We start from the raw sequence: 13,036 nt of genomic DNA, 5'->3' as shown, positions 1-13,036 counted from the left end.
TTTATTTATTTATTTATTTATTTATTTAGAGACAGAGTCTCTAGAGAGAGACTAGGCTGGAGTGCAGTGGCATGATCTCGGCTCACTGAAACCTTCACCTCCCAGCTTCAGGCAATTCTCCTGTCTCAGCCGCCCAAGTAGCTGGGACTACAGCCGTGCACCACCATGCCTGGCTAATTTTTGTATTATTGGTAGAGACGGGGTTTCACCACGTTGGTCAGGCTGGTCTCGAACTCCTGACCTCATGATCCACCCACTTCAGCCTCTCAAAATGCTGGGGTTACAGGCATAAGCCACCATGCCCAGCCAAACGCTACCATTTTTTGAGCTCCTACTAGGTTCTGCACATGTGTATGTCTACAAAGTGGGTATTGGTTTTTGTTTATAGATGAAGAATCCACCCTAGGTGAGATCTGGCAGCTTTCCCAAAGTCACATAGTATGTGGCAGAGGTGAGATTGAAACCCAGGCCTGTTTGGCTCATAAAGCTGTGTTCTGTCTCCTGCATCACGTAGCCCCTAATGTCTGTAAGAATTGTGTGCTCTTCGAGGTCAGGAGATCGAGACCATCCTGGCTAACACGGTGAAACCCCATCTCTACTAAAAAATACAAAAAAAAAAACTAGCTGGGCGAGGTGGCGGGCGCCTGTAGTCCCAGCTACTCGGGAGGCTGAGGCAGGAGAATGGCGTAAACCCGGGAGGCAGAGCTTGCAGTGAGCTGAGATCCGGCCACTGCACCCCAGCCTGGGCGACAGAGCGAGACTCTCTCTCAAAAAAAAAAAAAAAAAAAAAAGAATTGTGTGCTCTTATTCACTTAACAAATTTATGGCCAGGCACGGTGGCTCATGCTTGCAATTCCACTTTGGGAGGCTGAGGCAGGAGGGTAACTTGAGGTCAGGAGTTTGGAACCAGCCTGGGCAACATAGCCAGACATCATCTTTTTTTTTTTTTTTTTTTTTTTTTTTTTTTTTGAGACGGAGCCTCACTCTGTCGCCCAGGATGGAGTACAGTGCCGCGATCTCAGCTCACTCCAACCTCCACCTCCTGGGTTCAAGCGATTCTCCTACCTCAGCCTCCTGAGTAGCTGGGATTACAGGCGCATGCCACCACACCCAGCTAATTTTTGTATTTTTAGTAGAGATGGAGTTTCGCCATATTGGCAAAGCTGGTCTCAAACTCCTGACCTCATGATCTGCCCACCTTGACCTCCTGAAGTGCTGGGATTACAGGTGTGAGTCACCGCGCCTGGCCTCATCTCTTTAAAAAAGAAAAAAAAAAAAATATATATATATATATATATATAGAGAGAGAGAGAGAGAGAGAGAGTACCAGACCCAACCCCTTGTTCCTATGGAGCTCATGTCCTAGTGGGAGACACTCACATTCACTGCAGTCACTGACATGGATGTAAAAGTGCCACGGGGGCCAGGTGCTATGGCTCATGGCTGTAATCCCAGCACTTTGGGAGGCTGAGATGGGCAGATCACAATGTCAGGAGATTGAGACCATCCTGGCTAACATGGTGAAACCCTGTCTGTACTAAAAATACAAAAAAATTAGCTGAGTGTGGTGGCAGGCGCCTGTATTCCCAGTTACTTGGGAGGCTGAGGCAGGAGAACGGCATGAACCCGGGAGGCAGAGCTTGCAGTGAGCCGAGATCGCATCACTGCACTCCAACCTGTGTGAGAGAGCGAGACTCCGTCTCAAAAAAAAAAAAAAAAAAAAAAAAAAGGCCATGGGATTCAGTGCTATGAAGGGAAGATCCGTGTTCTTTGAAAGCATAATTGGGGAGGGAATCCGGCTGAGTCAGGGAGGGTAAGAGAGGCTGTATGGTTGGAATGAGGAGCAAAGTAGGATGAGGTAAAGAGGCCAGCAGGGATCAGAGTTGCAGGGCCTCACAGATCATGTGTGAGGTGTTGGATGTAGAAACATGAACTCACAATCTAATGGAGAAGCAGACATGTAAACAGACAAGGCAGGGACAGGCATTCCAGACAGAGGGAACACTGTGTGCAAGGGCGTGGTGGGGTGAAATCGATGGAGTAGGGAGGCAGCACAAGACTTTGGCCCTGTGAGAGTCCCATATGCATCTGGGAGAATGATGGCAGAGGAGGCTTTAAGTAGTCAGAGATCTTGGATACCTTGCACATGGTCTGGGCTCCTGGAGATGGGGATATACTGGAGAGTTTTGGGAAAGGAAGAGGTCACATTTGCATTTTAACTAGTGCATTTGGGCAGTTTTGAGGAGCATGATGCTGGGAGCCTGAGATACCAGTTACAGATTGATCATAAGAGACCAGGCAAGAAATGGTGAGGGCGGGAACTAAGATGTGGCAGTGTAGATGATAAGGAGAGAGAGAGAGAGTAAGGGACGAGATCAACCAAGGCTCTGACCTAGGTGCCCTAATGCCATTAGCCAGGCTGGGAAATGCAGGGAAAGGGTAGATAATGAGTGCAGTCAAGCAAGCCTGGTCCTACGGCACATCCAAGAGAAGGTGTCCAGAAGGCTGGCGAATAATCTAACTCGGTGCTCAGATCAGAACTCTGGGCTAGATTTAGATCTGGCACCTTTAGCCTACGGCTGATGGTATGAGCATGGCTAAGATCATCTAGGGAAGATGGATTGGGTGTGAAGGCCAAAGCTTTGGGGATGTCAACATTTAAAGGCCCTGGGGCCAATGAGGGAGACTGAGAAGAGGTGTTTGGGCCAGCAGAGATTCTAGCCAATATGAGGATGTCACAAGGTTTGTTCTTCTGGGTCTGAGAGCTTCAAGTCAGGTTTTTGTTTGTTTGTTTGCTTGTTTTTGTTTATGAGACAGGGTCTTGCTCCATTGCCCAGGTTGGAGTGCAGTGGCTCGATCTCACTCATTGCAACCTCTGCCTCCCTGGTTCAAGGGATTCTCCTTCCTCAGCCTCCCGAGTAGTTGGGATTACAGGCGTCCACCACCATGCCCAGCTAATGTTTGTATTTCAGTAGAGAGGGTTTCACCATGTTGGCCAGGTTGGTCTCGAACTCCTGGCCTCAAGTGATCTGCCCACCTCAGCCTCCCAAAGTGCTGAGATTACAGGTGTGAGCCACCACACCTGGCCCAGAATTTTTATTTTTATTTTTCTTAGTTGTGAGAATTAAATGAGACAGCGTATGACACTCACTATGACCTGGTGCTAGTTAGCCTAGTAATAGTAGCTATTTTTCTATCCAATAAATTATTGAGCACCTACCATATGCAAAGCAGATAGTCTGCAGAGACTCAGGCTCCAGCTTCAGGCCTACAGTCTAGGGGGCCACATTCTGCTATCACTCCCTAAGGAACATTTCTCTTTAGTCTTGGGCTTCTGCTGTGGGCTGGGAGCCTAGGTGTCCCTAGTGCACAGAAGTGCCACTTCTCCCCCAAACCCTGAAGTACCACTGTCAATCATTTCTGCTTACAAATCTGATATCTAGGGCCAGGTGGAGTGGTTCACGCCTGTAATCCTAGCACTTTAGGAGGCTGAGGTGGGAGGATTGCTTGACCCAGCCTAGGCAAGACAGCCAGGCCCTATCTCTACAGAAAATTTTAAAATTAGCCTGGTGTGGTAGCATGCACCTGTAGTCGCAGCTACTCAGGAGGCTGAAGTGGGTGGACACTTGAGCCTAGAAGTTTGAGGCTGCACGAGCTATGATCACCCCACCGCACTCCAGCCTGGACAACAGAGTAAGAACCCATCTCAAAAACAAAAAAAAAAAATCTGATATCTGGGATAATAGTTGGGTACCTACTGTAAATCTGTTGCAGGATCCATTCCTCCGTTCTGTAGGATGGGCTTGGCAACAGCAGAAATCTCAACCTGACAGGAGAGCAGAGAAAATAGCTGTTGGAGTGGAAAGAAACCTGGTCTGGGGCTCCAAATATCTGGGCTGCAGGCCTCGCTCCAGCCCCACTGGCCCAGTAGCTTAGGCAAGTCACCGTCCCTTCCTTAGCTGCAGCTTTTTCATCTGTAGAAAGGGATCATAAAACGATTTATTGATTTTACCTTTGAGCCAGATGTAGGAGACTGTGAGAATATGATGATCGGATCATTGAAACTCTCCTTGCTTCATGCCACTCAAACAAGATGAAAGGCTTGTGTGTCACAGATAAGTGAAATGACAGTCAGCAACATCCAACACACACAGGCGTGCTCAGGAGAGGAGAGCACGGAGAACTCCCCACTAAGGAAACCTGGGGAGATTGCCTAGGGCTCCCACTACCCCAAAAAAATCTTCCTGCCTCTGGCCTTTCACCTTCCCCCGGTCACAGTTTAGGTAATCACACATGTCCAGGTCTCCTTGCACGTTTTCCTCTAGAACCCTTGCTTTCCCAAGAAGCCATCCCCTCTGTCTGTCCTTGAGGGCTCTTCTAAGGGACAATGCCTGGTATGGTGACTCCCGAGGGAATTCCCCCTGCTCCAATAAGCCTGGCAGAGGACAGGTCCCCTCTTTGTTTCCTCAATTCTGGGTCAGTGTTCTTTCCTTTTCAAAGCACTGAGGTCCCTCCACCCTAAAGAGGGAAGGGCTATGTGTGTCTGTTTAGGAGACAGAGAGCAAGGAAGAGGACTTAATTTCAGATACTTTAGGAGCCTCAATGGTTTTATTCTCTAAGCAAAAATGTTCTGCTCTAAACGGGGTGGGTCCTAGATACTTCGGGGAAAACAGGTCTGAGCCTTCAGAGAATCAGTCTCCTTGGCTACCCTCTCCCCCGACCCACACGGTATGCCTCTGCTTTGGGTGAATTTACCTTTCCTCCTGTCTCCCTGAACCTGTCCATCAAGACCTCAAATCCACCTTCAGCTGAGGTATCAAATTCCTTCTCCCTGCACTCCATCCTCTATTTAGATCTCAGGGAAGTGACCCTTAGAAATGGGCCACAGACCGGGCACAGTAGCAAACCCAGCATTTTGGAAAGATGAGGCTCCTGGAGCCCAGGAGTTGGAGACCAGCCTAGGCAACATGGCAAAACTGTCTTTACTAAAAATAAAAATTAAAAAAATTTAAATAAAAATAGGCCGGGCGCGGTGGCTCAAGCCTGTAATCCCAGCACTTTGGGAGGCCGAGACGGGCGGATCATGAGGTCAGGAGATCGAGACCATCCTGGTTAACACGGTGAAACCCCGTCTCTACTAAAAAATACAAAAAACTAGCTGGCCGAGGTGGCGGGCGCCTGTAGTCCCAGCTACTCGGGAGGTGGAGGCAGGAGAATGGCGTGAACCCGGGAGGCGGAGCTTGCAGTGAGCTGAGATCCGGCCACTGCACTCCAGCCTGGGTGACAGCGCGAGACTCCGTCTCAAAAAAAAAAAAAAAAAAAAAAATTAAAAAAATAAAAATAGCCTGTTCTGCTAGCACATGCCTATGGTCCCAGCTACTCAGGAGGCTGAAGTGGAAGGATCACCTGAGTGGAGGCTGCAGTGAGCTGTGATCCCGCCACTGCACTCTGGCCTGGGCAACAGGAGTGAGACACTATCTCAAAAAGAAAGAAAAAAAGAGAAGGAGAGAGAAATAAAAGAGAGACATAGACACAGAGAAGGAAAGAAAGAGAAAGAGGGAGAAAGGGAGAAAGGAAGGAAGGAAGGAAGGAAGGAAGGAAGGAAGGAAGGAAGGAAGGAAGGAAGGAAGGAAAGGGGGAAATAAAGAAATGGGCCACCAAATAATCAGGAGACCTAGGACTCCTGGAACTCCACTTCCTGACAACTTGTAGGTTCCTTCAGTGCACCCTGCCCCACCTCTGTGCCAAGTTCCAAGGCTGCCCCCGGCTTTGGGGCAGAGGAGGAAGGAGACTTAGCAGAGCATAGCTGTTACCCCTTTATCTCTCCAATACCCTTCTTCAATGTCTCTGGCAGGCAAAATGGGCCATAAAAGGATTAAACAGATGTAACAGATGATCTATTAATTAAGGGCCTTAATTGGCCCAAGCCTGGGTTGAGCAAGACCAAGGTGTGGGCTGCTCAGAGCCACCTGGGGAAACGGGATCTAGAAAGCCAGTACTGGCTTTGGATAGGGAGGTTCTTGGGTGACTCTGCCTCCTAGAACAAGAAATAAATGTCCCTGGGAATGAATGGTTTAGATATTTTGTCTTCCAGAACCTTCTAGAAACTAATGCCAAGGGGAGAGGAATAGGAGAACCTGAATCATAGCTCTGTAGATATGGAGGGGTCCTTGGGGTGATGGGTGTGGGGGTGCTCCCTTGGGAGGGAGGAAAAGGCAGGTTGGCTTCCCAGCTTGAGCTCCCCTCCTGCTCCAGCAGAGCCCACTCTTCCACCCTGGCTGCCCCCCGATCTTCTCACTCTGCTCTTTCTTTTCCCCCTTCCTCCTTTGCTACTCCTCCTTCTCCTTCTTGCTTCTCCCAGAATGTCTCTCCTTTCTCTCCAGGCTGGGCCACCTCACCCCCTCCCCTTCCCCTTTCCTGTAACTGAAGCTGTTGTTGGGAGTTGGAGGAGCTGGGCTGGTTTGAAAGGAGGCCCCGCTGCTTTTCAGGGAGGAATTGAAACCGTGGAGCTGGGGGTGAGGGGAGGCAGCAGAGGGGGAGGGGGTTGACTTGAGAAATCAAAGCGGCTTCAACTCCATCTGGGAAACCAACTTTGATTTACTAGCAAGGACCTGGCTCTCCCACTACCCCCACCCTTGCCCACTCCCCCTCCTTCCCTGGACTTTGCTTTGTGGTGATAACTGGCGGATGGGGGGACGAACCCCCTCCCAACCTGGAAGCCTGCTCTTTCCCTGGGAGGACCAGCCTAGAGGAGGAAGGCCTGGGGGACTCTGCTCAGTCAGGCTGCAGATGCGGCTGAAGGGGGCCCAGCATCTCAGGAACTGGGGAAGAGAATGGATACCCCTGGGAAGGAGGAAAGCCTATTGGCCAGGCAGCCTGGCCCAGGCTGACTCAGCCCTGCTCTGGCTTGGAGCGACCCCCTTCCTGAGATGTGGGGCTGGGATGGGGGCACAGAGGGAGAAAGTCAGGGTTTTTTCATTTATCTATGGCCTTCCCCTCAGAACTGGGGGGCTTGGGGGCCAGGGCTGCCTGATAAGAGCCAAGAAAAGAAAATGACTGAGAAGGAGAAAGGAAAATCCATTGTAATAGACTATTTTGTGTTGAAATTCAATGTGAGCTATGCAGGACATTGGGTTCTGGTAGGGACCTGAGGCCATTTTGGGTGGAAGTGCTACCTTTCTCCTCCCTTCCTCTCTTGTCCCCTCTGTTTCACTTTTCTTCTCCTCTGTCTAATGCTTAAACCCCTCAAGGTTGAAGGGGCTCTCTAACTAAACCCCTGCAATCGAAATAGGATCCCTAAGGTCCTAAACCCCGGGGCCAGGGTGGAAATTCAGAACAAAATGAGTCATAACTTAAGGAAATGCTTATTCATGTTGCTGACTGACTCCATCCAGTCCTCCTTGGCGGGGTGGTGAGTTTAAATCCCTGGACTTCTGGTTCTAGGCACAGACCCCCTTCTTCTGAGCCTCCATCACAGCAGCATTTTTCAGAGTTCAGCATCCAACTTTCAGGACTAGCTCTTAGGAGAGAAAGGGACTAATTCAGCACAAATCTAACCTTTTCCAAGCTCACAGCAGTGTCTAAGGGACTGCCCCATCACAGCTCCTGCCCAGGGACAAAGTTTCTGAAAGCTGAGTCCACATGCATCAGGATTATGGCAGGAGGGGCAATGGGAACTGGGGTTTGCCTGTTAGGAATATAGATTCCTGGGTCCTGCCCACTTATCCAAATATATCATCCCCAAGTGATTCGTACGTGCACTCTAAAGCTATCTGCTTTCCAAACCTCCAGACCATTCAATTAGCTTTCAGAGCCCTAGTTACTTTTTTTTTTTTTTCTCTTCCAGATGAGGTCTTGTTCGGTCACCCAGGCTGGAGTATAGTGGCATGATCACAGCTCGATGCAGCCTCAAGCTCCTGGGCTCAAGAGATCCTCCCACCATTCCCATCTCCTTCCTATACTACAGAGGTTGGAAGCCAAAAACCTCAGAGGTTGGAAGCCAAAAACCTTGCCTCTCAGCCTCCCTTGCAGCTAGAGCTCTGGATGCAAAATGTGCTTATTTGAGATTTGGAAGGTGGAAGAGAAATGAGGTCATGTTCTTGCTGCCGTGGCTATTTCTGCTGATCCCTAGGTGCAGTTACCTTGACTTAGTTCCAGTGGAAGCCTCTTTTTTTTTTTTTTTTTTTTTGAGACAGAGTTTCGCTCTATCCCCAGGCTGGAATGCAATGGTGTGAACTTGGCTCACTGCAACTTCCCCCTCCCGGGCTCAAGCGATTCTCAGGTCTCAGCTTCCTGAGTAGCTGGGATTACAGGTGGGCACCATCATACCCAGCTAATTTTTGTATGTTTAGTAGAGACAGGTTTTTGCCATGTTGGCCAGGCTTGTCTCAAACTCCTGGCCTCAAGTGATCTGCCCGCTTCGGCCTCCCAAAGTGCTGGGATTACAGGCATGAGTCACTGCAACCAGTCCCAGTGGCAGCCTCTTGATCCCCCTACCTGCTTGTGGCAGAGGTAGCAGCTTCTACTGGAGGGTCATTTCTGTGACTTCGTGATAGTCTACTCCTCCAGGTCATCCAAGGTTCACAAACACCTAGTTTCCTGTTGTTTTAGTCTGCTTGGGCTGCCATAACGAAACACTACAGACTGGATGGCTTAAATGACAGAAATTTATTTTCTCATAGTTCTGGAAGCTGGAAGTCTGAGATCAGGATGCCAGCATGGCTGGGTTCTGGTGAAGGTTTCCTTTCTGGCTTGTGTATGGCCACCTTCTCAGTGTTCATGTGGCCTATCATTGGTGTGTGTACGTGGTGGGAGAGGGAAATTACTCTCTGTTCCCCTTATAAGGCCACCAATCCTATCAGATTAGGGGTGGGGATTCTCTAACCTCGTTTAACATTAATTACCTCCTAAAATCCCTATCTCCAAATACAATCACATTGAGGGTTAGGGCTTTAACATATGAATTTTGTGGGGCCATAATTTAATTTGGTCTATAGAATCTGTACTGAATCTTTTTTTTTTTTTTTTTTTTTTTTTTTTTTTTTTTTTTTTTTTGCAGACGGAGTCTTACTCTGTCGCCCAGGTTGAAATGTGCAGAGATGCGGTCTCAGCTCATGGCAGCCTTGAACCCCCAGGATCAAGCAATCCTCCCATCTTGGCCTCTGGAGTAGCTAGGAGCACAGGCACACGCCTGGCTAATTTTTTCTATTTTGGGTAGAGATGGGGTTTCACCATGTTGCCCAGGCTGGTCTGGAACTCCTGATCTCAAGCGATCCACCCGCCTCAGCCTCCCAGAGTGTTGGGATTACGGGCATGAGCCTGAATCTCTTTTTTGATAAAACACCTGAAGCCATTCCACCACTGTAAATCCTTGAAGTCCCCTTCTCTGTGGTGCTTCGCTGAAACCAGTCCCATCCTTTCTCTGAATTGATGTTTATCTAATGGCATTTAGCATGTGGCATGTGTTACCTACATATGTCTAACTACTGCCTCCCCACCCCCCAACAAGATAATCTCTTGAGGTCAGAGGCTGTGTCTTAGTTTTTGTGCATACCTTAGTGCCTTGCATATCATAGGCACCCAAGAAAAAATTGTTAAATGAATCAATGCTCTCTGTAAATAGGGCAAGGTCTGAAGAACTCCCTGAGCTGGGTAATCTAGAGACACAAGCATCCTGCCCTGGACAGCGAGCCCAGTTCCCTTTCCGTACATTCTGCCCTGCCTCTGAAACCCACACTTAGGGAGGGGAGAATCTCAGCTCTGAGGAGGAAAAATGAGCAAGACAGGTTTCTAGGATCCAGATTTCTAGTCTCCAGTTTTGACAAGTATCTAGTTTCTCAGAGCCACATTTAATTACAAATATGCCCTGCCTCTACAAAAAAAATAAATTAAAAAAATAAAATTTAAAAAAAATTAGCTGAGCATGGTAATGCACACCTGTAATCCCAGCTACTGGGGAGGCTGAGGCAGGAGGACCTCTTGAGCCCAAGAGGTTGAGGCTGCAGTGAGCTGTGATTGCAGCACTGCACTCCAGCCTGGCTGCCAGAGCAAGATCCTGTCTCAAAACAAAACAAACTAACAAAAACAAACCTATTCTGATCTCCAATCTGAGAAGGGGTGAAGTGACAAATCTGACATCATCGTGAGAACCCATGAAGTGGACGTAGGACGCCTGAATGCTCGTGTCCTGGCCTTGGTGCTTAATACTTTTCTGACCTTCAGTGAATCTTTTTACTTCTCTGAGTATCAGTTTCTCCATCTGTAGAATGGGCACAATAAGTCTGTCCTGTTCCCTCTGAAGTGAGTACTGAATGAGAAGCTGGATTTGTAGGGACAGTTGCTTTGGGAAAGGAAGCTCAGATGGTACATGCTGCTCTGTAACCCGGAAGCAGAATATTAGCCAGAGGTCAGCCTGGGAGCCTGGACACAGGTACCTAGGGCAGACCTAGTCACGAGGCAGCATGCTGGGCAGACCCACTGTCCTGGACTGGGACTCAATGGATTCAGCTCTGCTTCCTCTCTGTATTCCCTGAGATAGGTCACTCTCCCTTTCTGAAGCTCCGACTCTTCATTGATAAGATAGGGACATTAATCTTCTCTTGAAGGGTGGGGAAGATAAGATGAAGCGGTAAGTGACTTCACATAGTGGATGCTCAATATAAGCCTTTAGTGTTGGTTTTTCCTGCTCTCCCTAGATCGGGCAGAGGTAGCTGGAGAAGGAAGTTTTCCAGGGAGTTGGGGCAGGTGTCAGACTTCTAAGACCCTGGGGGTTGGTTGCTTTCTCCCGTGACTGGATCACTGATTAATCCTTGAGGAATCTCGAGGCCTAAGGGTTGGTACTCTGGAGGGACAAATACGTGAATGCTGGTTAAAGTAAGGAAAAAATCTACAAGGGACTTCAGTTTTGGGGACAGATTGATATAGCCTCTTTGGAGCTGGGGCTGACCCAGTCACTGTGTAAGCATCTGGTTGTGTATACCTTAGTGCCCCCTCCAAACTCTTCCAAACATCTCTAAGGGCCCCAAAAGGGTAGAAACAACTCATTCAGAAGTGAAGAAAGAGATCAGGGCCTCAGCTCTCCATAGCTCCTTTCAGGCCCCTTGAAAGGAGCCTGAATGTTGGGGCGGCTTGTAGGGAGGGGATTTCAATGATGGAACCGGGAAAGGCAGTTCCTACCTTGTGGATGGGGGTCACTAAGAAGGGAAGAAAAACACTTCCCTCCTCTCCCCGGGAAGCTTTCCTTCCCTGCAGCTGGTGCCCCAAGGATCCCCGCCCCCTATCCCAGGCCCTTCCCTTAGAGAGAGCCTGCTGAGCCTGGAATGAGAAGAATCTGAACTACAAACAGACCTCCCAGAGGCACCCTCAACTCTTCTCTAACCACTCCTAGCCAGCAAAAGGCTGGCTTCCTGGAGCGGAGGCAGGACTGGGGTTTGGGCCTTGGAGAAGGGGCCTAGGTGGGGGCGGTGGGGGGATATTTTTTTCTGGAGAGAGAGCGGAGGGAAAGGTTGAGGGCAAGATAGGGACCAGGTCATACAAGAACCATTTTCCAGGCAGGGCACGGTGGCTCAGCACTTTGGGAGGCCGAGGTGAGCAGATCACTTGAGGTCAGGAGTTTGAGACCAGCCTGGCCAACATGATGAAACCCATCTCTACTAAAAATACAAAATTAGCCGGGCATGGTGACAGACGCCTATAATTCCAGCTGTTTGGGAGGCTGAGGCACAAGAATCACTTAAACCCAGGAGACAGAAGTTGCAGTGAGCCAGGATCGCGCCACTGCACTCCAGCCTGGGTGACAGAGCAAGACTCCATCTAAAAAAAAAAAAAAAAAAAGAACCATTTTCCAAACCAAAAATCATCAGAACCAGCAAGAGTATACTTGCAGGGGCCATGAAATTGGGGGTGTGAAATTAAGCCTGCCCCAGAATGATCCAAGCTGTGAGGTCTGTACCCCGAGAGTGACAAGCAATTGCCCAAACCCAAATACAACCTACGAAGACCAAAAGAACCTGTCAGCACTCCCGCCCCCGCCCCCACCCCCTTGGCCTCTCTCTCTTCCTGTCTGAAACATTCAGTTGAGGTGGCCTCCAGGGACACGCTCTCCCAGCCCTGTCTGGGCTGCATAACTGAGTCTGAGAAGCCTGTGAATGGGCTTTGAGGAGTTGGGGGCAGGGGTTGGAAGCAGAGGGAAGAAGGAGAGACCAGCCAAAAGGACAGATGGCACAGAGCCAGAGGAGCCCCTCATGCCTGCCACACTTCCCCAGACCCTGGCCTTCTGCCCACTGTCCCCCTAGCATCCCTCCTCTCACCTGGACCCAGTCTGGGGCTTTGATGTGAGTCAGCCAGGGCTGTCAGTGCCCAGGGATGCCAGGCAGTGTACCAGTGGGGGAACCCTGGGGAGGGGACCAGGGAGGAGAGGCTGCTGGAGCTGGAAGCTGCCTCAGGCACGATGACCTCTTTGCAGGGGCCTCTCTCTCCAGCTTGTATAACACAACTCCTGCCAAGGGTGGTATAGAAAGGCACAGAGCCCACAGCGGGCTGGGGAAGGCTGCTGAAAAGGCAGCTTAAGGGCTTCCTGCTGGGTGAGATGGATTAGGGGCCTGTGGGGAGGGAGACTAGCAGTGAGAAAGGCACCGGCCCAGCGCCAGAGCCCCTTGGCCAAGACCCTCTGGGAGGAGGAGGCCCTGGGTGTCTGGCAGGAGGCAGTCAGATCAGTATCCTCCACCTGGCTGAGGGGCTGGGAGGATGGGGACCCAGCCGGGGCAACACACAGGGATGGGGAACTAGACCCTAGGGCGCCCAAAATAGAGGGGGGAAGGAACGGAGGAGACATTTCTTGATGAACTAGTGGACTTCTAGCAGGAAAAGGGAGGAGGGAAAGAACTGACTTGCCCAGCAATCCTACCCGTGTCGCCCCGTTGCCTCTCAGAGTGAAGGTGTCATCCCAGAGGTTTTCTGCTTGGAGGGGAGGGGACAACCCTTCCTGTCCTCCAGCCAGCCCTCTGCTTCTCAAGGACCCCAATGTGGAGCTGAGAGA

This window comes from Macaca fascicularis, chromosome 16 (genome assembly GCF_037993035.2).
Source record: "Macaca fascicularis isolate 582-1 chromosome 16, T2T-MFA8v1.1".
Classification (NCBI taxonomy): Eukaryota; Metazoa; Chordata; class Mammalia; order Primates; family Cercopithecidae; genus Macaca; species Macaca fascicularis.
Note: the sequence above shows the minus strand (reverse complement) of the source record.